Source organism: Neolamprologus multifasciatus, chromosome 18 (assembly GCF_963576455.1).
Source record: "Neolamprologus multifasciatus chromosome 18, fNeoMul1.2, whole genome shotgun sequence".
Classification (NCBI taxonomy): domain Eukaryota; kingdom Metazoa; phylum Chordata; class Actinopteri; order Cichliformes; family Cichlidae; genus Neolamprologus; species Neolamprologus multifasciatus.
This window is the reverse complement of record NC_140456.1, coordinates 11,110,633-11,135,070: the sequence shown is the minus strand read 5'-3', so window position 1 is coordinate 11,135,070 and position 24,438 is coordinate 11,110,633. Positions and strand designations below refer to the sequence as shown.

The 24,438-nt window shown below is 40.6% G+C and overlaps 1 protein-coding gene across 13 annotated transcripts in view; it reads right to left on the bottom strand.

Moving 5' to 3' along the window:
- Positions 1-24,438, bottom strand: part of mtcl1 (microtubule crosslinking factor 1) — an 81,200-nt gene that overhangs the window by 48,970 nt on the left and 7,792 nt on the right. The gene's annotated exons all lie outside the window — the stretch shown is intronic.

Here is a 24,438-nt window from a genome sequence, read left to right as displayed (position 1 = left end):
ACTTTAAAATTCGAGCGTGCAAAAACTTTGTGTTAAAAACGTGTTAAAACTCATATCACAGATCTGTCAGTGAACAGGGCAATTTTATTGTGTGTGGAGACCTTTTGAATTGAGATTCAGGTGTGTTATGCAAAGAATCACTAATAAAGTTTCAAGCTGCGGAGGTCTGGCAAACACTTCTTTCTCCACACCTGCTGATTTCAAACTTTAATCACAACCCGTCACCAGACAATATCCCGACCACACTACTGCAGCACACTAACAGACCAAATATTTAGCTCAAATAATCACCACGTTATTCCATAATGGAAATAATTATCTGCACCTCTAAAAGACCTTTTACTGCTCCCTGATAGTGTGAATGACTGTTGCTCTACTTTTTGAAATTTGATTCAGCCACTGAGATTAATTGTGCCTCCTGAAAGCTCTGCCACATTTTCACATCCTTTGTGTGATTGCTTTTCTTCCACTTCAACACACATTCGTCCTCCTGCACGCTCAAAAGCACAAACATGCACACAGGTTCCTCCATTATCATCATCCACGTGTGGTGCTCTGATCAGCCGGTTAGCTCGGGTTAGTGAGAGTCAGTCATGCAGTCACGCAGGAGCAGCATGCAGTCTGGCAGGCAGATCCAGCTGGTGTGAGAACTGGCTGCATTACTGGTGCTGCTGGTTTTTACTTGGACCTCTGCCAGCCTGCAGGATTAGCAGATTGTAGTTACACAGTCCTTACTCTGGTGGGACCGAGTGAAGCAGTCGCTGCAGGCCCTGACTGACTGACTGCCAGTCTGTATTTCACTGGCCTTCTCATGTACCTCCCTCCTGGACTCCCTAATCCCATTTTACTCCCTTCTTGCTTCTTTCTTTCTTCCACATTTCCTTACTTTATTCCAGCTCCACATAAATCACCCCTGAATGACATCTGAAATGTATGTGGCAACTAAAGTTATATATGTGTGCGCTCATAGTGGGCCGTTCTATCTTTGAGAAGCACCTTGAGTTTAGATCATCAAAGTGAGGTCAATGTAGCCTCTCAAACTCTTTTAAAGGCTTCACTTGGGTAAGGATTATAAATGAGCGCTAAGATGAGATTTAGGATTTGTTTTGGCAGTTTGAGGTCAGATAAAACTTTGATTTGATTTATTTGAAGATGACAGAGTTAGGATAGGGTTTAGCGCAAGATATGAGGGGCAGGAATTTAGAGGTGACACTTTAAGGATGTCAGTGAGGAGTTTGGGCGACAGGTTCTTAAAAAGAGAAGACACAAAAAGCAGATTTTTGAAAAATAACATCTCCACTCTTATAAACCCTGCCCAGACTGTACAATCCAGCAAGTCCCGAGACATTTCTTTAAATTTTAGTCGACAAATTCTAAATTCCCATCATCAGAATTTGCTCTGGAATATTTTGATTGGTGAATCGAGTCGTCTTGGGATGCAGCTATCTTTATCTGTGGCTTTTTTGATAGCCCCAGCTGAGACAGTTACTTAATTCAGCAGACTGGTGCGCTAAGTAAGGTTCATTAATATAGTGTTTTTCGAGAACAAAGTACACACAGTGCTTTACAATGCCCATGTAGGTACAACCAAATTAAAACTGTATAAAAAAATAAAACTATGATAAACAGTTATGTAGGGTTTGAGAGTTTCAGTTTGATATGTTAAATTGGTGGTTGGACGGGTTAGTATGTTCACATTTCACCAAATTCTTATTAGCCAGATGATGTCTGGCATTAACATTATAAGAATAGTGTTGAAGTTATTCCATAAATATCCTCCCAGGACTGACCCCTGGTTTTTTGCAGGTGGAGAAAAAGGCTTCCACAACTTTGAACTTGCAAATTTAACAACAACCACTCGTTCTAACTGGTTTCACAATTACCGAATGCTTACATAGAGCTGGCTCCAAACTAACATGTCAAATCATCGGTGGAATATAAATATTTTAGCTTGTTGTGTGGTACAGACCATCCAAGAAGTTGTATTTTCAGTTTTAATGAGTGAAATCCTGGTGTTTTACTTGTATCTCACATTTATTCGTGTCCTTGAAAGTATAGTTAATGCCTACAGTTTACTAAACTTTCTACAGCTGAGGGTCAAGAGGCTGAAAACCAATGAGTTGCATCACTGTGGCTAAGGCAATTCTTTTACACAGTCTATGCGCCTCTCTCATTAAAAATGAAAAATAGTATCACAGTGGGAACTAACGATAACCCTCGAAAATAAAGAAACAATCAACTGCTACTGTCTGTGTTGTATCCCAGAAGTTGTGTGCGACAGTGTTTATGTTCAACAAGTGTTTATAGCATTTGTTTAGAATTAAAAATGCGTCACAAGTTGGCGATAACTTTTTTTTTTTTTTTTTTTTAAGTGTGGGGCAAAATCCTGACAATTCAATTTCCCTGAGAAAATTTCATTTTTCATGTTGCTGCTGCAGTCTCACTACACAGTCTTGGAACAAGTGTTGCGCTGAGAAGAGGAAAAAAGCAACGAGAATATGGAGTATTCTGACACGCCTGTTTGCGTAATACACTCGGGCATTTTTGGAACAAGTGCAGACTGACATACACAGTGACATCACCCCAAACATCCCAATGTGGGAAGGGGGAAAAAAACAGAAAAACATTTTGGGGGTGGAGGATGAGTAAAAATGGGAACACAGCGAGAGTATTTTCAGCAGCATCTGTACTCAACAGCTTGGCCTATTTATGATTTAGCTCAAAGACCGTAACACATTGCAGAGAGGGGCGTCTGGCTCTGGTAATGGGATTTAACAGGAAGTGTGGTGTGACCAGCGAAAGAGGGGGGCGGGATGGAGGGGCTGGCAGGGAAGGGGGTGGTAACGGAGCACAAACGCAGCTGCGACTGCCGCTGGATGCAGATAAACCCCTTCTCAGCCCTGACAGAGGCAGCTAAGACTCCGACACAACAGAATAAATATCGCTCACCCGGCGGGAGAGCTCAGAGAGATAAGTCGCTATGAAATGTTTAGAGGCAGATTATATTACGGAGATCTGGATGAATGAGCCCTCAATCTGGACTGTAATCCGTTTCAATAAATTAATTAATACAGCACACGCACACACACTTGTCTGGATATATTTAAGTGTCAGACGCCCTCTCTTTTTGTCACTTGATTTAATTTTTTTTCACCCCATCCAAGGACATTATTCCGATGCACAAGTGTTTTCTGTTGCTGCTCCTGCTACTTCATGATGCACACAGCTGTTTTATTTTTACACCGGTAATCAATCTGTGACTTGCAGCACCTGCATTAGTCTAAGTATACAGCTTCTAGATATGCTCCATCAGCCAAATACGCACCATGCAACCCGCTGAAATTTAATTTGCTGCTGAAAATGGTGCACCGCCACCCATTCCTCCTCAAGGCTACAGTGAAGTTGCTGCAAACAGGAGCAGCGGTGATATTTTGAAAAAAACAACAACAAAAAAAACCCAACCTTTCACCAATCAAAGCTAAATGAATTAAAGCAATCTAGCAGAGTGGGCTTCCAATATGATGCACGTGTGTGCTCGTCTGCACACGCGTGCGTTGTCGAGACATCCATACAGCGTGTTATTGTGTGGGTGCCTGTTTTTGTGCTTTTTGTCTGGGCATCCTGGTGCATCTGTGGCTGCGACTGCGTGTTTGTGGCAGTTGCTGGTCTGTCCGTATAATCGGCAGTAAGACAGGCTTCATGCAGCACTCTGAGGTCGTTCCAATGTCAGGGCACCCCCAGCGGATGTGATCTTGTAAACAGCTTCAAGCATCTCCATCTCCCCTTTGTCTTAACATCAGTAGCTGTCCAGAGATTTTGATCCACCTCAGAGGTCTTTATAGCCAAAGTTTGCTTCTGAATGCAGGAGCAGAACTTAGGAGAGGCAGGTGGAAGAAAATGCACACAAGTGCCATTATAAAGCTGGTAAAATTCCAAGTGGGCATTTTTTGGCACAAAGGATGGCACTGGTGTAAGTAAAACCATCAGCTAAGACTTTAAAACTGTACTCAGTGATGCTTTTTAAAGCAATGAAACAAATTTATTTGTGTGTTATTAAAGTAATTGCTTGTAGTGAACTAGACTGACTATACGAAACAGGTGTAGCAAGAGTGAACCTTGAGTTTTTGGATAAGAGGGTGGTGTGCCAAGTTATAGGCTAACTTGGTTAGCCATTTTTGGGACAAATAAATGATGAAAATTCCTCCAGAAGGTGCCAAAACTACAAACAGTGCAGAGGTCCAGTTCAGTGACTCAGGTTAGCTGAGACCTGGCAATGCTCTGGTAAGCTGCAGTGACACCATCCACTTGTCTCTCAAAGTATTAAATCCTTAATCATGTATAACTTCAAATGCTTTAAATGGGTGAGTCATATAAAAATTCACCCCATGTACAATTGTGACAAAGGACGAAATTATCTGCAGAGAACAAGCTAGTTTTGAAATTTCTGCTCTAAATTTGGAGAAGTCTGTGGGCACTGACTCATTTTTCAAGCAAACTGCCATTCGGGGAGCTGCCAGTTAATGCCACCTTCTGTGTTGCCTTTATTGTTGCATCCCCAGAGGTTGCCACTTCACGGTGACAAATTCACTGAAAAGTATCATCAAACCCTGCGGTTCCCCTCAGCCCTGCAAAGCTTTTTAGCATTTTGGAGGCTTAACGTTCAGGTTTTGCATCTTACTGTTTGGTTTGTCCTTTACTCAGTACCATGTTTGGCCACAGACACAGATGTTTTCAGTCAAAACGCTGATAAACTGTAACTTGCCCATTATCAAGCAAACCAGACAAATAAAATAGGCAGCATTTCTGGTGAATGCACTCTCGCTTTTCACAGGTACAGTCAGATATTTTCTTTGATAGAGAGGTAAAAGGAGAACGAACAGCTTCTTCCTCTGACTTATTGTTACCATCACGTCCCTCTTGTGCGATTTTTGCACAGAACTTTAATTTTTGTTGCAAACTTACGTCATATATTCATTTCTATTTATTCTTTTCTCATTGTATCTGAGTCTTAATGACCCCCCCCCCCCTCCACACACACACACACACATTCACTTACTATTATGTCAAACCAATAATAATTTCGATGCTAGCTTTAAAGTAAACACATCCATAACTGGGTTTATTACAGGGTGTGAAGGGTTTGATGTGACAGATGAAGCATGACTGGTGACTCCAGCTGCGAGATACTTTCTGAATGTATTCAATTATTTTATTTTGCAGCATTACCCAATCTTCTTAAGCTCAAAACACTTGAAACCAGCTCTGTGTGATTTCGGTTGTCTTTTTCTAATATTTTTCAGTGGCAAAATGTTCAGAGTATTTCCAATCTTTGTCAGGATGTTGGTTTGTTTGCTTTACACAGTATGCAAAGTTATACATTTAGAAAAGTTAATAGATTCCAACACCCAACAAAAACACCAAATAGAGCACCTACAGAAGGAATTAAAAATATTTCTATTGTGGTTCATTTTACAAACTAGAAATCAATTTTTTAGTAACAGTAACCTGGGGGGGACACAGTGGTGTGGTGGTTAGCACTATGACAAGAAGGTCCTAGGTTCAAACCCCTGCCACTGTGAATGTGTTAGCCCTGGGATGGAGAGGAAACCTCTGTAGGGTGTACCCTGCACCCTATGGCAGCTGGAATAGGCTCCTGCCCCCCGCGACCCTGAATTAGACAAGTGGAAGAATTTGGATGGATAGACCATTAAAATGACTGGAATTCTCTGATGCATGTTCCAGCAAAAACACAGGACTTTCAATGTTGCAGACAAATTAAAATATATAAAAAAAGAAAATTTCATAATATCGATATGCAGAAATTTGTTTTACAAAAAATAATTAATTAAAATTAAAATCTACAAAACTGCAAATTTCATTCAGTATTCTTACTGCTTTTGCAATAATCCTGTGGCAGTAAAAGATCAGGCGCTTTGCATGAAGCATCAACAGTGCTGCTATTCCTGGATGCCCACCAGAGATTTCCAGGTCCTACAGTAGCATGTAGACAGGAAAAGAAAGAAAAGGCCAGGAATTCTCAAAGGAGTAACCACCGGCAGCTGTAGCAACCTATGCTGACATGCAGAGTATATATATGTGTATATGTATATATATATATATATATATATATATATCATCCTGCAAGGCAGCGGGAATACAATATGCCTACCTGAGTGTGTGTGAGTAAATGTTTGTGGATGAGTGTTTGCAGGAGGTCGCGCGTGAGCAGCGAAGGGTCACTCCCATATTGCTCTCCACTAAGCCGTCCCTGACCTCTGTCTGAGACCCAACATGCAATAAAGAGAAGCACAAAAGAGCTTTTATGGGGCATGTCACTACTGCTCTCGCTCACGCTTTACAAATCTCCCTGAACAACCCGACGGCCTGGCATGCTGCTCGTGGAAAACACGATGCCACTCTGCCAGCTGGCACGATCCAAAGACACAAGTTCGACACAACCTACGGGGGCATTAAGAAATTCGGCAGGAGTTTAGCAGAAACACTCCTGCTAATCTCTTTTACAGAACAGAGGAGTGTTGTCATTTCATGCTGCTTCGAAATACATCAACAGAAAACTGCAATTAACTGCTAATAGTTACCAAATTATGTCAATCACTGCGCGAGTGCTGAAACTATTTAGCAAAACAAAATAACTGTGCAAGAGAGGGTTTTCCTCAAGCGGATCAGATTTCGCAATGTAAGACATGCATTAGTCATTATGTGTGTGCATTTGTGTCGCACATGTCATACATTAACATGCAAGCTGGCTCTCGAATGGCTGAGGTGCAGTGCTGACACTGCAGATCCCACGGTTAGAGGAAACAAGAGAGAGGAGAGGCTTCACTTCAGTGAGCGTTCCCATTAGCATCAGAAGCTTCTCTCAAACGTATAATTACAATCAGCTTCCCCTCAAGGTGCCATCATGAAACACAGACAGGCCACATTCATTTGAGTACTTTATTAAGCTTCAGAGACCAAGCATGAAAACTTATAGGGCGCAGAAGAGTACTGTGTTGCACAATGCGGATTTATAAGCAGTATAGTAGGGGAAAAGATATTTAATATAGCAAAGACAGGCAGCAATGAACCCCTGTTATCTTTGTCATGAGGATATAAGAGCAGGTAAAGAAAGATAAGAGTGAGAAAAGGAAGGTAGTCTCCTTATTGTCAACCTCGAGGAGTCTGCAGCATGTACACATAACTGATGAGATTGATAATGAAACCAGAAGCGGGACAAGTAGCTGCGTCTGTAGACACTGATGTTTAATTTCAGTGTAAATTCAGCTTCAAAATGGTCAAGTTACTAAAGACGTCACGTTGTCTACCAACTGTTTAGTATTTTACTCTAAGGATTAAAAAAACCTGCTGTCTCATGAGCTTTGGAAGTTTGAGGTAATAACACAAAGATGTCCAAAGTCAGACTTGACACATTCTTTAAAATGTGAAATGTTGAAGCATTACAAATTCAACAAACATCTCAGTAACAATTAGAAATCTGATGAAAGGTTTGAGACACTCTGGTTTATCTTGTGGCCAAGTGATGGGATCCAGATCTCCAGGTCAGGAGCTGATCTACATGAGGCGGTTGACATTGAGATTATTGAATATTTTCATTATTTTTTACTTTTTCCTCAAAGTGGGCGAATTTTCCTCATTTTCACCTCCACATTTTCTATTCCTTGACTTTACTAAAGTAGCTTTGCATGTTTCACAGTTCAAAATATCACCTGATTTTCTTATTTTGAGCCTTAGCATCATCAGCTGTCTGACACTAGACACAGTAGCTCCTCTGTCTTTAAGACCACCAGCTTTAAGAGAGCTTTCTTCTAACTGGCTGCCCCTTGGTAGGGTCAAACAGCAGGTCAGCGGAGCCTCTATTATCTCATATTCAGAGCTCTGTGTCTAAGATGGCCTCTGATTTACATGTTCAAGAGTATGAAGAAGAAGAAAAAACAGTGCCTGAAACAGTCTGAAGCTCGATCTTCACACACTAATGGCACATAACTGAACTCACTGTCTGAAGCTTTGACCATTTGTAATAAGAGCAATCATCATCATAATACTAAGCAGATAATAAGGAAATGTAGAATTCAAGTCCTCAAAGCATCAAACAAAAATGCTTCCACTAACTTACGGTAAAGATGTCTCAGCTGGCTCACAGTCAAAGGACACACTGCCTGGTTGCCCTGTGAACAGTAGCTAGTAAAGCAAGAAAATCCTCTCACAGTAATTAATGACCCGTGGCTGGCTGTGCTATCCATCACTGGTTGCCAAGGTAACGGATGGCTCTAGACAGCCAAATCGAAAAATCTGACCTGGAAATAGAAGAAGTGAGACAAGGAGCGGGAGCTTCTGAACACAGACGGATGTTATAATTACACTAACAGCACCTGCTCTCAATGTTCTGATCAGGTGTTTTTCAACTTTTAAAAAGAAGCGCAGTTTCGTGTTATTGTTTTATCTCCGTGAGCACTTTTCCATCCACCTTATTAAGCACATCTTCAGTTTAGTCTCTAAACAGACCAGTGGCTGAGTGGAACATTAAAAGGAAACTCTATGCAATGAAGCTTTTTTTTAAGGTTGGTGGTAAAGTAAGAAGTTCTAATGTACGCTGAAGAGACTCCGTGTGGAGGCTGAAGTTCAAATATCCATCCATCCGTTCGCTTCCGCTTATCGTTATCTGGTAGCTGGGGATACAGGGTTGCTTTTGTAAAGAAATACTGTTTAGAGTCCATCAAAGTGACCAGTCACACGTCAAAAGTGAGTCAATTCGCGCGAGCAGAATTTATGTCCGAGCGCAGAGAGTTGTGACACAGCAGCGGCATGTGAAAAGAAGATGCTCTGGCATGTGGGATGGCATATTTGTGCACGCTGCTGCCGAATTCTGGACGTGGATGTTGAATTTATGTGCGAGGAATTTAATTCCACCCATGAAATGAAACTATTTGCTCAGGTTACGTTTTTGCTCGCGCATACATATTGACATAAATACCATCCCATAGAGTGAGCATGTGCATTAACTTTTATTTAGTTTTTTGTTGTTTATTATAACTATTATAAACTTCTCTACTTTTGAAATGAAGTAAACAAGTAATAAAAAAGGGTTAATAACTGAGTTATTATCAACAAAAAAATAGTCTGTGCATGAATGACTGACACATTAATAGGTACATTTAGTGAATGAAATGTTCTGGTTTATCTGTTAATTTTACTGTGATATAAAACATGAGTTTGAGAAACACACAAATTAAGTAGTAGGACATCAACAATGAATATCATCACTGGCACAAAAGAAAATCAACATAAAAGAAAAAAATAATATTATACACACAAAACAAAAACCCCATAGACATCTCCTCCAGCAATGAGCTATCCAAATCTAAAATATTGTTTTAAACATTGCTATTCGAACAGTATTTCTCACAAGCAGAGGGGCTCAGTGTAAAAACTTCAAGCGATATTGCTCCCATTCTGTCACTTTTGGCTCTATTTGTAAAGTTCTTGGTGCCATGATTTGTAGTTCTTTGTTATATCTCATGGAAAAATGTTCATAGTTAGTGTGGTATAAGAAGGTTAGGTAAATATGAATATTTTCACACATTTTAAAACCAACATATTTGCAAAGGACATCTTAAATAAGCCAAGTTTTGTTTTACTTTTTTACTTTGCCACGAGCACTCTAAAGAATCGGAGTTTATTTTTTGGTAAATACATTTTTTTGACAGAGTGCATCACGCTGTCCCACAAAATTTATATCTGTGAGTTGCCTTAAAATTTCATCAAACACGGTGACTCTAAAAGAGCGAGCTGACAGACTGGATCCAACTAATGATAAACTCTGAGTGACTGCGGGCCTGATTTAGCCCCCTCGCTGCTATGGAAGGATGACAAGCGCAGAACTGGCAACCTCCCCCTGTGGCTCGGTGAGAGAGCTGGTGGTGGAGTCGAACGGGGAGACTGCACCGACCGCTAAAGGCGAGAGGAGGGAAGTGGTGATTGATATTTCTGCTATGAAAGGCACACAGTCTGGCAAAGTGAACCAGCTTCAGAGAACAAGTGCATTTTGTTTTGAACACATTTCCAGCCTGGAGAGGAGTGCCAAGTCCAAACAACTCGTTATTTTCTTTCTTGTAAAGTCTGCTGCAAAGGTAGGGCTTCTTATAGTCTTCCTGACTACGTCAACACTGCATTTTGAATACTGTAAGGTACAGATGAACTAAAACTACATAGCTGTAGCTGCATTTGTTTGCTGTAAGACTGGTAATATTATTGAAATCAAAGTCAGCTACCAAGCCTAATACCTGATTTTATAATTTAGAAATTATTTAATGTCCTTGTTTGTGTTGATACTATGATGGTACATGACAGGATTAGGCAGGTGGAGAAACTTTAATGACTCACTATGAACTTCCTATATGATCAATTAACCTGCTCTGCTGCAGCTCTGAGTCTAATGTGTTATATATGCAGATGTGATGTGGACTTTTATGCTGCCATGGCTGATGTCCAGTCTCCATAAAGTCATAAAAATGGATTTTGGCAAATGGTGCTAAAGAGCATCATGAGCTTAATTTCAAACCAATGCTAGCTACCCTTGACCTAACTTAACAGTAACTGTAGATACCACAGGCTGCCCTGCACTGAATTAGTATCTTTTAAAGTGTCTATTTACAAAAATGATTAGCATTCAATGAAATGTCAGCATGAATTAACCAGATAACAAAACAAACACTCTTGAAAATTCTCTATAACCTTCTATAACATTTAAAATGCCTCCTAGCTCTAACTGCATAACTCATCACTCGTCTTTATTCGTCATTATTCTGAACTTTCAGCTAAACAAAACAAAACAAAAAACTAAACTAAACTGTGCAGTGTGGGCATCCATCTATTTTCTTCTGCCCTGTGACTCTAAGGCTGGGCACCCAATGACGGATCGCCAATCTGTTTCAATTCAATCTATTTATACAGCGCCAAATCACAACAACAGTCACCTCAAGGTGCTTTATATTATAAGCTAGATCCTGCAATAATACATACAGAGAAATCATATGACCCCTTATGCGCAAGCACATTGGTGACAGTGAGAAGGAAAAACTCCCTTTTAACAGGAAGAAACCTCCAGCAGAACCAGGCTCAAGGAGGGGCGGGGCCATCTGCCACGACCACGGGTGAGAGAAGGACGGCAGGATAAAAGACATGCTGTGGCTTTTGGCTAATGCACAGAGACAGATATTTACACTCACATTCACTCCAACAGCTACTTTAGAACCACCACTTAACCCATCGCCAATGCATCTCTTTGGACTGTGAGAGGAAGCCATAGAGAAGCCCGTACAGACACAGGGAGAACATGCAAAGAAGGCCCCAGTCCAGACTCGAACCCACGACGAATCTGGACTGGCTGTGAGGTCTTACTGCCGAAGTCTACAAAAGCTTGAGGACAACAACAGCAATCCCACAAATATTAGATGACTGTTTGTTTGAGATCACCTCTGAATCAAAGAAAAATGAATGGACACCCTCGTACCCCTTTATAACAAAGCCCTCAGTGAAGTCATGAGACTGTAAAGGGCAGCTCCCAGGTGGGAATGTGTGTAACTTAAAATGAGCTGCAGGACAGTGCTTTAAAAAGCCTGCAGACACAGCAAAACTCTTCCCTAGAGACAAGTGAAAAAGGAGGCCAATACACCTGAAAGGCATTGGCGCTGCATACTACTGCTCTGTCTGGAGGTCATCCAGTGCACATCCAGCCAAAAAGGCTGAACTCCCAAACATCCCAGAGTCTAAGTGAAGCTACTGTATAGATACATATATTAAATAATAATTTAAAGCGTCACTAGGAGTCAACCCACTAACAGCTATTAGTGACACTGTGGCTCAGACAGGCCAGGAGGAGGGAAGAGCTACCATGTCAGCTGCCTCCAAACTCTTCAGCAGGTCCAGCGAGTATTCTGGGAAAGCAGACTGGCTGCGTGCCAGTGCTGTGCAATGTGCAGTACAAGAAAGCGAGCCATGTGGGGAGGGCAAGGGAGGCGAATGTCGCTCTGCACTCATCAAGATATACAGAGAAGACGGATAAGATCAGCGAGTTACACTCAACCGGAGGCGACCCCGCCCTCGGGCAAATTAATGCTGGCAAATCAGAAATGTAAAGAGATACTACATTTCCCATGCTGTTCCTGCCAGAACAAATTTCTCCAGCACAGACATGCAGAACACAAAGATCCTCTCTTATTTTTTGTGCAACCCGTCTTGAACCAGTTGGTGCAGCTGAGATTAAGAATTCATCTTTGAAGGGAGGATAAAGGATAAAGCTGGCGATATTTTACCTTCACATGTATTTGGCAGACGCTTTTGTCCAAAGCAGCGCACAGATGAATCTCTGTTATTATCAACAAATCTGATGAAATGACCAAAAACTCAAACAAATGTAGCCCGTTGCTGACCCACTTCAGCACCATTCATTACATTGATTCCAAACCTTTGCTTCAATTTGGCATGTAAATCTCCTTTACTTGAGTCAAAAGTGATTATACGCGTGGCCTAGACAGATGCCGCTCAAAATTACATTCCCACTCCCACGCAAGCCGAACAGAGAGGGGGATTCCTTTGATCGAATATATAAAAGAAGAAAAAGTAGGAAGTCTTCACTTGTCTGAATATCATTAGTAGGTGTTTTATGTTGATAAATTAACAAACTGGGTCATTGTTGTCTTTCTTAATGGAAAACAGAGAAAAACAAAAAGTTGTATTGACATAAAAAAAATACATCAAAACTCTTGAAAAGTAAAGAACTACTCTGGAGATCACTCACAACTTTGTATTTTGCAACTTCCCAACTCTAGCATCTCAGAACTGAAGTCATCTACGACCTGCTCACTTGTGCAGTTTACTCATGTGTACATGCATACAGCATGCATTTAGTGGGAACAGCGGACAGAATCTCTGAGTCATCCCTTTCCACTACATGGTCCACCAATGTAGTGAAATGGTGCCAGATGGTCTAGTCTGAGTTTTTTAGAAACTGCTGATCTACTGTGATTTTCCACACAACCAGCTCTAAGGTTTCTAGAGAATGGTCCAAAAAAAGAAGAGAAATATCCAACGAGCGGCAGCTCTCTGACTAAAAATGCCTTGTTGACATCAGAGGTCTGAGGAGAATGGTTGGATTGCTTCAATGTGACAGGAAGACAGTAATTCAAATAACCACTCATTACAGCCAAGGTATGCAGAAGAACATCTTCAGACTGGCTGCCACACCTGTCAACCAGAAACAGGAAACTGAAGCTACAATTCATTTTCAAAGACTGGAAAAACATTGCCTGGTCTGATGAGTCACAATTTCTTCTCCAACATTCAGATGGTAGGGTCAGAACTGAACAACAAGAGAGCATAAAACCAACCACTCAGGCTGGGGATATAGTGGGGTGAGGGACATTTTCTTGGCACACTTTTTGCCCAATTCTGCACCAACTGTGTGAGGCTATTGTGTCAATATGAACCAAAATCTCTGAGGGAGATGAGGAAGATGAGGATTACGTTTACTTCATCGTGAGAGGTAGCTCTAACACACTTGGACACAACTTCAAGGTTGACTTATGTAGATACCTACTAATAACTACTAAATCATTGAATATAATGTACAGCTACAACTCGTGTACTGGTTTTGTTTATGGCCATCCTCCTTAGTGAGGTCACAGTTTGAGGAAACATCATAGAAACAAGGAACTGGTTTTTCCTCTTTGTTAAAAGTCTCAACATTCAGGCTTGCTTTGTTTTTCCACAATGCCACCAGTGTCTTGCTGATCATCACACCAGTTCATGCTGCATTCCTAATGGGTTGGTTACAATGGTGGAAGTAGGTCACAGTAATCTCCATAAACAGATATCTGCCTATGAATATGTAGAACCTGCAGGCAAAGGTTTTCTGGTGTCATTATGCAGTCAGCTTGAGTTCTGCTGACCAAACACATTTAAGCAGCCTTTGACTGTGTGCAGGTAAACACTCTGTGTAAAGAGTAAGGAGAGACTGGGGGAGTATTTGCTGAAATGCAATCTTGAAAACATTGACGATTTAGCATAGAAAAAAAAGTTGTGCCCAAAACTCTGTATTTGGAAACAACTATCACTGAATACAACAGGAAGTCATTGCTCAGACACGCATCAGCTCTATCAGGAGCCCTGAAAAATTGCTCCTTGTCTTCAGAGACTTTGCCAGCAGACTAGTCAATGGGTTTCCAAACTTAGGCTATAGCAGCAATGATATTGTGTGATGGACATTTAAAATTTGTTCCAGTTACAGCTGTCCTGTAAAATCAACCAACCAAGCCAAGCCAATTCATCAGCCAATATTAGAGTATTGGAGACATATTGGTATTGGGATATATGTCTAACTTTAAGTCTCAAAAACCAGTAAAAACAAAAAATCTTTTAAATTGGTATTTTAAAAGATCAGAAAATCACTTTCTTTGAGATTTGGTGCAATCAAAAGATCAGATACTTCCCTCAAATCTTACTCCAATGCAACAGTGCAAAAAGAAATAAGCCCATTTAGACTTTGGTGCATCTGATTGTTTCTGTAAACAGACTTCTCAAGATAGCTTCCAGGCCTAATTAAGCTCTTATCAGCGGCTTATTATCCTTTAGCCCATGATTATCATGTAGTTAGGAACGGCAGCCTCTTCTCACATCATCTGCAATTCATAATTAGCAGGAACCAAGTTATTTTTCAAGACTCTGACTCCTCGTTCTGTTACCATCAAGCATGTGTCTATGGTAACAAAGCAAGGATAAATAAAAACCTTACAACCCCATGATCATAAACCTGTGTCTGTTTATCTGGAGCTTTCCCTCAGGCATCAGCCATGTCTCCTCTGCTCACTAATAGGAACCATACACACAGCATACAACAGAGCACTATTATAATCTATGGAAGGAGCCTGAATGAGCGCACAGTTGGAGGAGGGTGTAGGTTAGGGGAGGATGAGGGTCAAAACGATGCGTACGAGTGTCCAGCTGGCTGATAATGAGGTCGGCCTCACCCCCGCGCCACTTTTCCACCACCCAGCACTTCACTGTGCCCTTGTGTGCATCAAAAGGTTCACAAAAGGTTGGTAATAAGACGGAGGGGCTTTCGCCTCTGCACACATGGGAGCTTCGTGGCCAGAAAATGTTAGGAGGGGTACCAATAAAGGAGCAAAGTGAGAGGTGAAATACTGAACTATGATGAAATCCCAGCAGACTAGCAAGCTGCCACAGGACGTTGTACAAGATAACGAAGTCTGAGCTCAGGTGGCGGCCAAGGTGTGCAGTAATCTACAGAGTTGTTACCCGGACTTGTTATTAGCCCAGATGATGGTTTAAGTCGGGGGGTTGTGTTTGTTTGTGTCATGTCACAGCTCCTTAAGTGGAGCTTTTAACTGATTCTTATGGGATGACCATCTTCCTCCCTCAGCTGGGCTGGAGCTTTGCCTTTTCTCAGTTTCCTTAAAGGGGGTCTAAGGCATTGATACGCTTATTTAATTAAAGGTTAACCAGTGTTTAATTTCTAAATATTATAGTTTACACTCATAACCTGTAACATTTTGCAACTCCAGGGCTGTACTTTAAAACCAACCACGTGAGCCAGCTAATTCATCAGCCAATATTAGGTTATTGGAGATATATTGGTAATTGGGGTATATGTCTAACTTTAAGTCTCACAAAACTAATGTTATCCATGTTATCTGAGCATCAACACAGTACAAACTCCCTAAAATTGGTATTTTAAAAGGCAAAGTATTCATACATTTGCGTTCACTTAAAATGGAAGCCTAGCGGTCAGTATATCCTTCCTATCACTATAAACATCTATGTCTGAATCACACTTAATTAAGCATAAAAAGAATGAAAATCCTCACTGGTTTGGCTCTATCTCAGATGGTTGTTCACAGGCAATGTGCATTATCATGTGAACTGCTGATAGCTTAAAGAGCAGTTTGAAGCTTCAAAAAAACCCTTCATCTAGTACTGCATATGACAGCATGACATGGAAACGACAGGCTTGCAGTAGCTCTCTAGAAACTACAATACCTCGACCTTCGTTAAATGTTGGTATAGTCAAACGGTGATGATGTTCTTCTCCAGGTCATCATTAGTGCAGCAAAATTCAAGGCCAGCAAAGGAGGGCGAGGAAGCTACACTAAAACCCCCTAGGTACTTAACAAAGAGGGGATTGAAAGCAAATAGAAGAGGTAATTAAAGGAGGGACAAGTCACCAAGATTTCACAGCTTTCTGATTTAGTCTTCCTCAGTCTTAACAAGCTATGCAGCAGGTCTCTGTCCATATCACCAAAGTCATTATTTGCTTATGACTGTTTGCGTGCAACATATAACCTCGATGAGGAAGCAGTGACAGCCTCTGTTTTCTTTCCCAGTCTCATAGTTTCTTCTGTAACAAGCACTTCGGATTAAAGCACAAATAGATCTATAGGCTCCCACAGTTCTCAGACACATGCAGCCCCATCTACTTCAAGTGAAAGACCACACAGTCCCCCCGCCCAGACTAATATATTGCCTGAAATAGGCCACTTTAAATATGATAGAGAACTCACTTGGATACTGCAAGCTTGACCAGGCACAGCTCTTTATTTTCTCAGGAAGGTTATACACTCCTGGACTGTAAAAACATAAACAGCTTTGTGATTCTATTGGAGTCTATCTTGATGAAAAATTTGTACATCAAAATGTGCATCGAACTCTTTTTGGAAAGAAACGAGCTATTCTATTTATGAAAGTAGCCGTATATTTTCTGTGCATATGCAATATCCTGAGTTGCATTTTTAATATTCATAGTGCCATATTTTAAAAAAAATACTAAGCCTTTAATGTAGAATAATTAAGAGTGATGAGCACACAGAACAATCAGGAACCTTAAATGATCATGTTAGTTATAAAACTCCTAGCTTTACTGTTCTGGTCACTTTCAGTGCTCTCAGCTGTGGCAGGCAGCGGTTTTCTGTGAAAAACACTATGAAAGACTCACTGTATAAAGTACATATTGAAGCATTTATCAACTAGATACTTCAGCCAGGTATTTCCCCAAGGAGTTTACAGAGACCTGGACAAGTTAAAAGATGTGTTATTATTGAACTTATATTCATCCAGTGCCAGAAAAAGGGCTCTTAATGAATGATAATGCTTCTCTGGCTTTACTGGAAATGTTAAAAGCCAACACATTCTTTGAAATGTTACATGTTATATAACAACAAGGAAAATAAGGAAAACATTTTTTGGATATGATTGCATCTCTATGTGCCTTTATTCTGGAAACAGATTCTAGTTAAAGGCCAGAACGGAGCTTAATGTCTTGCACAAGCGTCGTGCTAAATAATATACTCATCTTTTCCCTGACAGTAGACGTGTTCTTCTGAAGCAGGAGGGCTGCACAATCCTCCCATAAGTCACTTTAGTCTCTTGTATTTTACATTTATGTTGATGCAGCCTTGTCTCGCCCTGTTGCTGCTGTCGGTGAGGACATGGTGACAGCGCTCTGTGACTCAGGCGATCTCTGACCGCTGCCTCATCAAATGAACTTTTTTAGACTACAGCGAAGCTCACTGACTCCACACAGTCCCTGTAGCCTGATCTATAAACATGGCTACAAGCAGCTTTTGACAGTAGGACTGCAGGTGTGCACGGAACATGTAACCGGGCTTATTTTGGAGTAAAAGAAATGGAAACTGGCCAGCACAGAGTTGCTGTAAGCATCCTGATAAGATGTAACACTGGGCCACCATAGATCATCTCCTTGTAATGCCTTATGGCAAGAGTTCCTGCTTCATCAGGATCACTCTATATGCCTTTTTCTGCTCTCAAGCTCAAACATCTGGAAATTTTTAGACCTGGTAACAATATTAGCTCATCTACATATAACTTTAAGCTGCATTAGTTCATTGTTTTGGTCACTACGCATCAGAAGAAATCTACCCGTTTGCTCTTCCAGACAACAGAGCTGTTAGAAAACAGCAGATGGGTGTCAAGGGATAATTTTTTATTTATACATGAAATAGGCTTGTGATACACTACAGTTGTATTTATTGTTTTATTCAGGCTGTGGGTGGGAGAATTGTTTGCAGAATCAAAACAAAGTTAAAACGTTCTCACATGATCCTTACAGGAGTACAAGAGTCAAACTTAGTACGAAAATGTCTGAATTTAGTTACCAGTGACCCACTTTGCATTACATGTAGTCATTATATATTGTTGTTATTGTGAAAAGATGGATTCCTGGAGCCTTAACAGGATTATCGCCTTATCATGTATTTTTTTTAGCAAAAATCTTTATAGTCTGGAAGCATCCAAAACAATTCAGCAGGATAATGTAGATCAGAACTGACATAGTCTCTCTTCATACCCTTAGGCGAGGCCAGAACAGTTTTTTCTGACTATATTTCACTCAAGGCGATGGCCCCCAACATACTAGTGGGAGCTCTGTTTTCCTGATGGCTTGTCTGTTCCTTGTGTTTGGAGGAGAGGTGAGCAACACAATGAATCAGCCTGAGTTACAGCCTGCCAAGCTGCTGTCAAACACCCTAAATATAACTGCTAATACCATTTGTTACAGTGAAGAAGAGAAGCATCCATGATACCAACCTTGGATTTCTCCTGCTTTCAGATCTGGGTTAAGCTGAACAAAATACTGTGAGACAATGAGGTGATGTTTTCAGGACACCGGCTTTATTTGCATTTTCAGATGTTTTGTTATATTTAAACTGTATTAAACCGCTGCACCTGTATCTCAGCCACGTTTCTGTTACACCACTGCTCTGTCTTGGACTTGTTGTTTTCATTTTTTCCCCCCTTGTATAGTTAATTTACTTAATCATCTCGCAGCACATTAAATATTTATTCTTCAAAAACACCCAACTGGGCCAGGGTTAACTTACCAGCTCAAAGCACAGATGCAAGATTAGCTTTGCCTTTATAGAGATTTTTTCCCATTTTCAACTATAAACATCAAATGATGGAAACATCTGAATTTTCAACCAGGCATGGCTAGTTGCCAGGTAGCTTCCATAAATAGAGATTTCATTTTATAGACATTACAAAAAACTCAGGATACATTTAGTTTAATTTCATCATTAAATATCAACTGTTTTAGATAAAGTATTTTACCGGCTTTGATGCCTGTAAGAGCACTTTAAATGCAAATCAGATGTGAACTACATGCCAAGGCTCACGATTTCTGAAGACTGCGCTTAGGATGGCGACAAATATGTTTTTGGAATTTCTTTCAAATGCCCCTTCATGTGTCTGAAGACATTTAAAGACACACTTTCATGCTGGAACGGCGAATGCTTCGGGATGTTTTTTGATTATAAAACGACGGCTTGGATACGACTGCAAATTGAAACGTTTGAGCAACAAGACGGCATGCATGAAAAATAAATAAATAAACAGAAAAGAAAAAATTCCATCTTGCAAGGGTTTTAACTTCAAAGGCCAAACGCCTCAGAGTTGTAACACATGACTCCAGGGTTTCATGCACTTGTCGATTTTCCATTACTTGCTTTGGGTCTCCGATAGCTTGCCTATAGGGTAACAATATTATCTCATGATACACATTACTGTTGTAAAACAAAAAGCTTTGATTTCAGACGTGCGTTTATGGTGTTATTGTTATTGTTCTCATTAAATCGGAGCTGAAGGTGTGGTTTCCACCTGAAAACAGCAGAAATGTGCAAGTAATGGCGTCCTCCTCTCAATTACATCTACGAAGAATTTCTGCACATTGAGCAAACTGCACAGTGGCTGCGCGATGATAAGCTTTATATGGATGTGTGTCACTGCAGCAAATTTTGAGTCCCTACGCTGCTCCTCTCCTCACGCCTGTTCTCCTTCCTATTGGTGGAGTCAGACACAAGATACTAACTAGGTCAATGAGATTCCTTTACACTCCTCCAACAGGGGAACCACGGCAGAGGAGAGGAGAGGGGGAAGATGTGAAAGAGAGAGGTGTGGAGAAGCAAGGAGAACAGAAGGATCAGGAGATGCTTCTTCATAGCCAACGCTTTTTCCGCCAAGGAAGTGGGGGGAACGATGCAGCAGCTCTGACATAAAACAAATGTCTGTGGTGACTCTGGCTCAGATACTGTTGATGTGACTTATTAAGAATGCAGGCATTTCCCTCTGAAATCTTTGTAGTGGGGAAAACACAGCAACAAAACAACTGAAAGGTTGGAACTTCTCTCGTAGACACCTTCAGTCTTTACTTTTAGATACTGCATAAGCGAACCCAGTTATTGTGGCTCTTTCATAGTTAAAAACCAGCAGAGTTGTGTTGCAGTTAGTTAGTAGTTAAACTGACAATGCACATCAAATCAGTTCATCATTTGCAGATTTTTGATTCGTCTCCACTGCAACCTGCACATGAAACAAGGCAATAAAAGGAAAAACACACCATCGCTTTGCAAAGATTAAACAAACCCCCCAAAAACACACAAAACAGAAGCTTGCTAATGAGCACAGGTGACGACTCTATGCATCCACAAGCACTTGAAGCAAATCAGCCTTTGGAATACAACCCTCATCGAACTGAGTGCATCATGTAAACAATTTCACTCGAGTACATTCTGCCTGCACATGCTCTTCGTTTTAATGTATATTTCAGGTGACATACCCTTTTTCCACTTCCCAAAAATGGCAGCTTTCAATCTCAAATGATCCTCAGCAGAGGTTCTTCTTTATTAAAGAAAAAAGAGTAACAAAATAATGACAGACGTTTACACTCACAGAGCTTCTCAAACATTTGCGAAGAGATAAGCTAGCTGTTAAGGAAGACAAGTGTCTGAGATATTTATCACTTTTAGCCATATTAATATTACATCACTGGAGCCAAAATCTCAGATGCAATAATCAATTAGACTGAAAAAAAAAAGAAAAAAGAAAGTGGCCAGTGTGAAATTAATTTGGGCTGTCTGACAGACCAGAAAGGCTTTCTTGAAACATCACATCTGGGTCTGGGATCAAGTGATTAGAGATTCTTAGTTCCAGATATATTCTCTTTTTTAGGGCTTCGCTATGACTCGATTAAATCAAAATTAATATAGTAGGCCCCACTAATAGTGCCTTTATTTGGTCACCTTCCTTTTTAGATATGTCCTCCACTCAAATTCATTAAGAAGATGAATAATCCACAGATACTGCTGTGAACGGCTTTTATTAGAACTCCTTCAGCAGAACAAACACTACGAAATCACACTTAAATGCTCTCTGCCTACTCCAAAAGAAGCCTCATCTTACCAGCATAACCCTCAATGAGACTTTATTGATCACTGCTTTCATGACGTCTGATGTCAAGTTAATGCTTCAATATGAAGATATCTGACGTGCAACATACCTGGGAGTCACTGAGGGGGAAAACCACCGCACAAAGGATTATCCTTTGGCCTAATGAAAGATGAGTTTATCACAGCGAAGCGGGAACTGCAAATAAATCACCTGATGCTCGTGTTCTGCGTGTTGGCATTTCATTAGTTACATTTCATTACACACATCAGTGGGCCTTTCTTCAAATGTCAGAATGAAAAATCTCCCAACTGATCACTGTTTGCCTTCGTGCTGACCAGCAACGAGACCATAATTTAAAATGAAGAAGATCCCGTCAGGCAGCTCTGCTAAACTGTTTGATATCAGGGCCGAAAGCTGTTGTTATAGCGCACGCACACGTGCCTATGGCCGTCTGCTTACAGCTATCCCATACCTCTCTGTCTTTTTCTCCCTCGCTCTCCCCTCCCATCTGAGCGTAGGGAAACACGCCAGGCTGTTTTATAACAGCCCTTCTTGTTGGATTAATCCATGCTGGGGTGCCAATCTCTGGGCCAGCGTCACATTGTGCAGCCTCCAATAGCCAAGAACAGGCGCAGGGACATGAGGACTTGGGTTTTAAAGGGCAGAGATGCACAAACTGTTGGAGATTAGCCGACCTTTAGCAATGCAGTGAAAAAATTCAAACTGATTTTTTTTTCATAATACTTTTTCAAAACAAATTGAGGATTAATATGTATAAATATAACATATGCCCAACATCAGAATAACTATTGGCAAATAAGATAACATTTACTGATGGCTGGATTTTAAGCTGTTAAATGTAGGAAGAAAACAGTTGAGTTTGATTTTTAACATGTCATTTTACACACAGAATATTATATCGATGTTTGTGTTTCACTAGAGATTTTTAGGGAAACGTGTCAAACATGAGGTTTGTAGCACGGCTCTTTAGATCGCCTTGTATAAAAGCCAAATTCAGGTACAGAAACAAAGATGTTTACTCTCAGATTACACAATACATCTCAGTATCTTTTACGCAAGCACAAAAACTTTAATTAAAGTAGATAAATTAATATAAAATGTGATTTCTTAGGTCCCACAAAAAAATGGGAGTTGTTAGTCTCGACTGGTTGGTTTGTTTGTACTATTGTGTAACTTTGGTGTTTTAAGATCAGTCCAGCAACTCCTGCTTTCATAAATACTTGTATGGTTACTAAAAGATGCTTAATGTAACAGATCAAAGCATTGATGTAAACGGGAAAGGGACTGGTACTTCTATAACATTCACACAGACTCACACACCAATGGACACATTAGAGGCAACTTGCGGTTCACTATCTTTACCAAGGATACTTAAATACACAGGCTGGAGGAGGCAGGGATCCAACCAATGCTCTTTGGATTAGCCATCTCTGCTCTTATTTAAAGTAAATTTTATGTGTATAAAGATTTAAATCTAACTCTTAATTTCTAAAGAGTTCTTTTGAATAGATGGTTATAATGAACTTGAGCTGAACTGGGGGTTTTTTTTGATCGGCAGTATGATTTTATTTGAGAAGCCCACGTTAAGGTGCTTTGTTCATGCAGTGGTGCTCGTCTGCATTTAAAGTGTATGTTAGCATTCAACACTAGTGATAAAGGAGCTGAAAAGATATCCTAAGAAAATTAATGGGTCTGATTCATACAAACTAGAACAAAACTCAAAGCAGTGCTGGATTATGTGCTTCCCTTTTCTTCTGTAAATATTGTCACGGTACACCTGAGTCATGGTTTACAAGGTGTAATTAAATCTGAAAAGGAAATGAAGTACTCCTCAATCCAGTTGAGCTACATTCTTATCAGTAAGTGTGTTGCTCCTTTCCTATCTGTGACCGATGTTATCTCTGTGACTGAGCAGCTCTGAGAGCAAAGGGCAGTTTCTTAGATTCAGTTGCTGAAGCTGATCGCCAAATAAATTGCGTGTAAACACTCTAATAACTTCCTGAAATGGTTATCCTGAATTTTAAAGCAATCAAAAGACTTTATGCGAGCCCACGGACAAAGAAATGTGGATACCAACTCTGAACACATTTGGGGGTGCTGTATTATAAAAGAGCCAGAGACGGTTTATGTTTTTCTGGGACAAAGCTTGGGGGAAAACACAAAAAAAATCATATGGAGCAGACGCTGTCTCAGCCTTTCTACTTGCTACTCCCTCCACTCCTCCTCTTTGAACAAGACAGTCTGTGTCATCTTATGCTCATAAATGTATGCATCGTCCCACCACCACCGAGCTGCATAAAACTGCACCGAGCCACAGTTACAGAGTTACACAGCGCGCCCCGCATTACAGATATCTGAAAAATGTCAAAAGAACAATGTGCAGCTTCCTCACACTGCACTTTCGCTCTTTCCCAATAACTTTCTTTTAAAAGGTTATCAGGATTACAGCAACAAGAGCTGCGTTGACTGCATTAGCACATCCATAGTAGACGTGAATTCTGCCTCTCAGTCAGTTCCTGATCAGCTGTCTTTGAAAACAGCGATGTTGCGAGCACTGACAGTTAAGGTCAGAAACATCTTTAGAATATAGATTCTAAAGTGGTAGACCTTTCTGAAGGGTACGCAGAAGCATGCAAAGTCTCACGGAGACAATGTGGCATGAGCTTAAAATCAAAGCATCTTCAGCAGCGCACATAACGACAGGAAACGAGAAACTGTGTCATCCTGCTGCCAAATAAAAGCAGCATCTCCAGACTGACCGGTCTGGTATTAGCCTAGTTTTTTTTTTGTTGGCAGATGGCATGTTACCTCCTGTTGTCAGAATCGATTAGTCTAATCAACTGAAGCTGAGCAGCACTGAGAATAGCTCCTGCTCATCTCGTTACCTGTGAGACGGCCTTACTTCACAGATGAGGTAAACAGTGATACTGAAGTATAACAAAAGCCTAAATTATACTGATACAGCAGCAAAAACACAAAATTAAAATGTTTAAAGAACATGGGTAAATTGGGAGTGTGGGTACACTGCAGTTAAAGTGGGAGTGTATTTCCTAGCACCTAAAGAAGCATAACTTTCCATGATTCAGATTCACCACTAAACTAGAAAAACAGAGCTCAGACATTACTTGGAATTTCCTCTCTGAT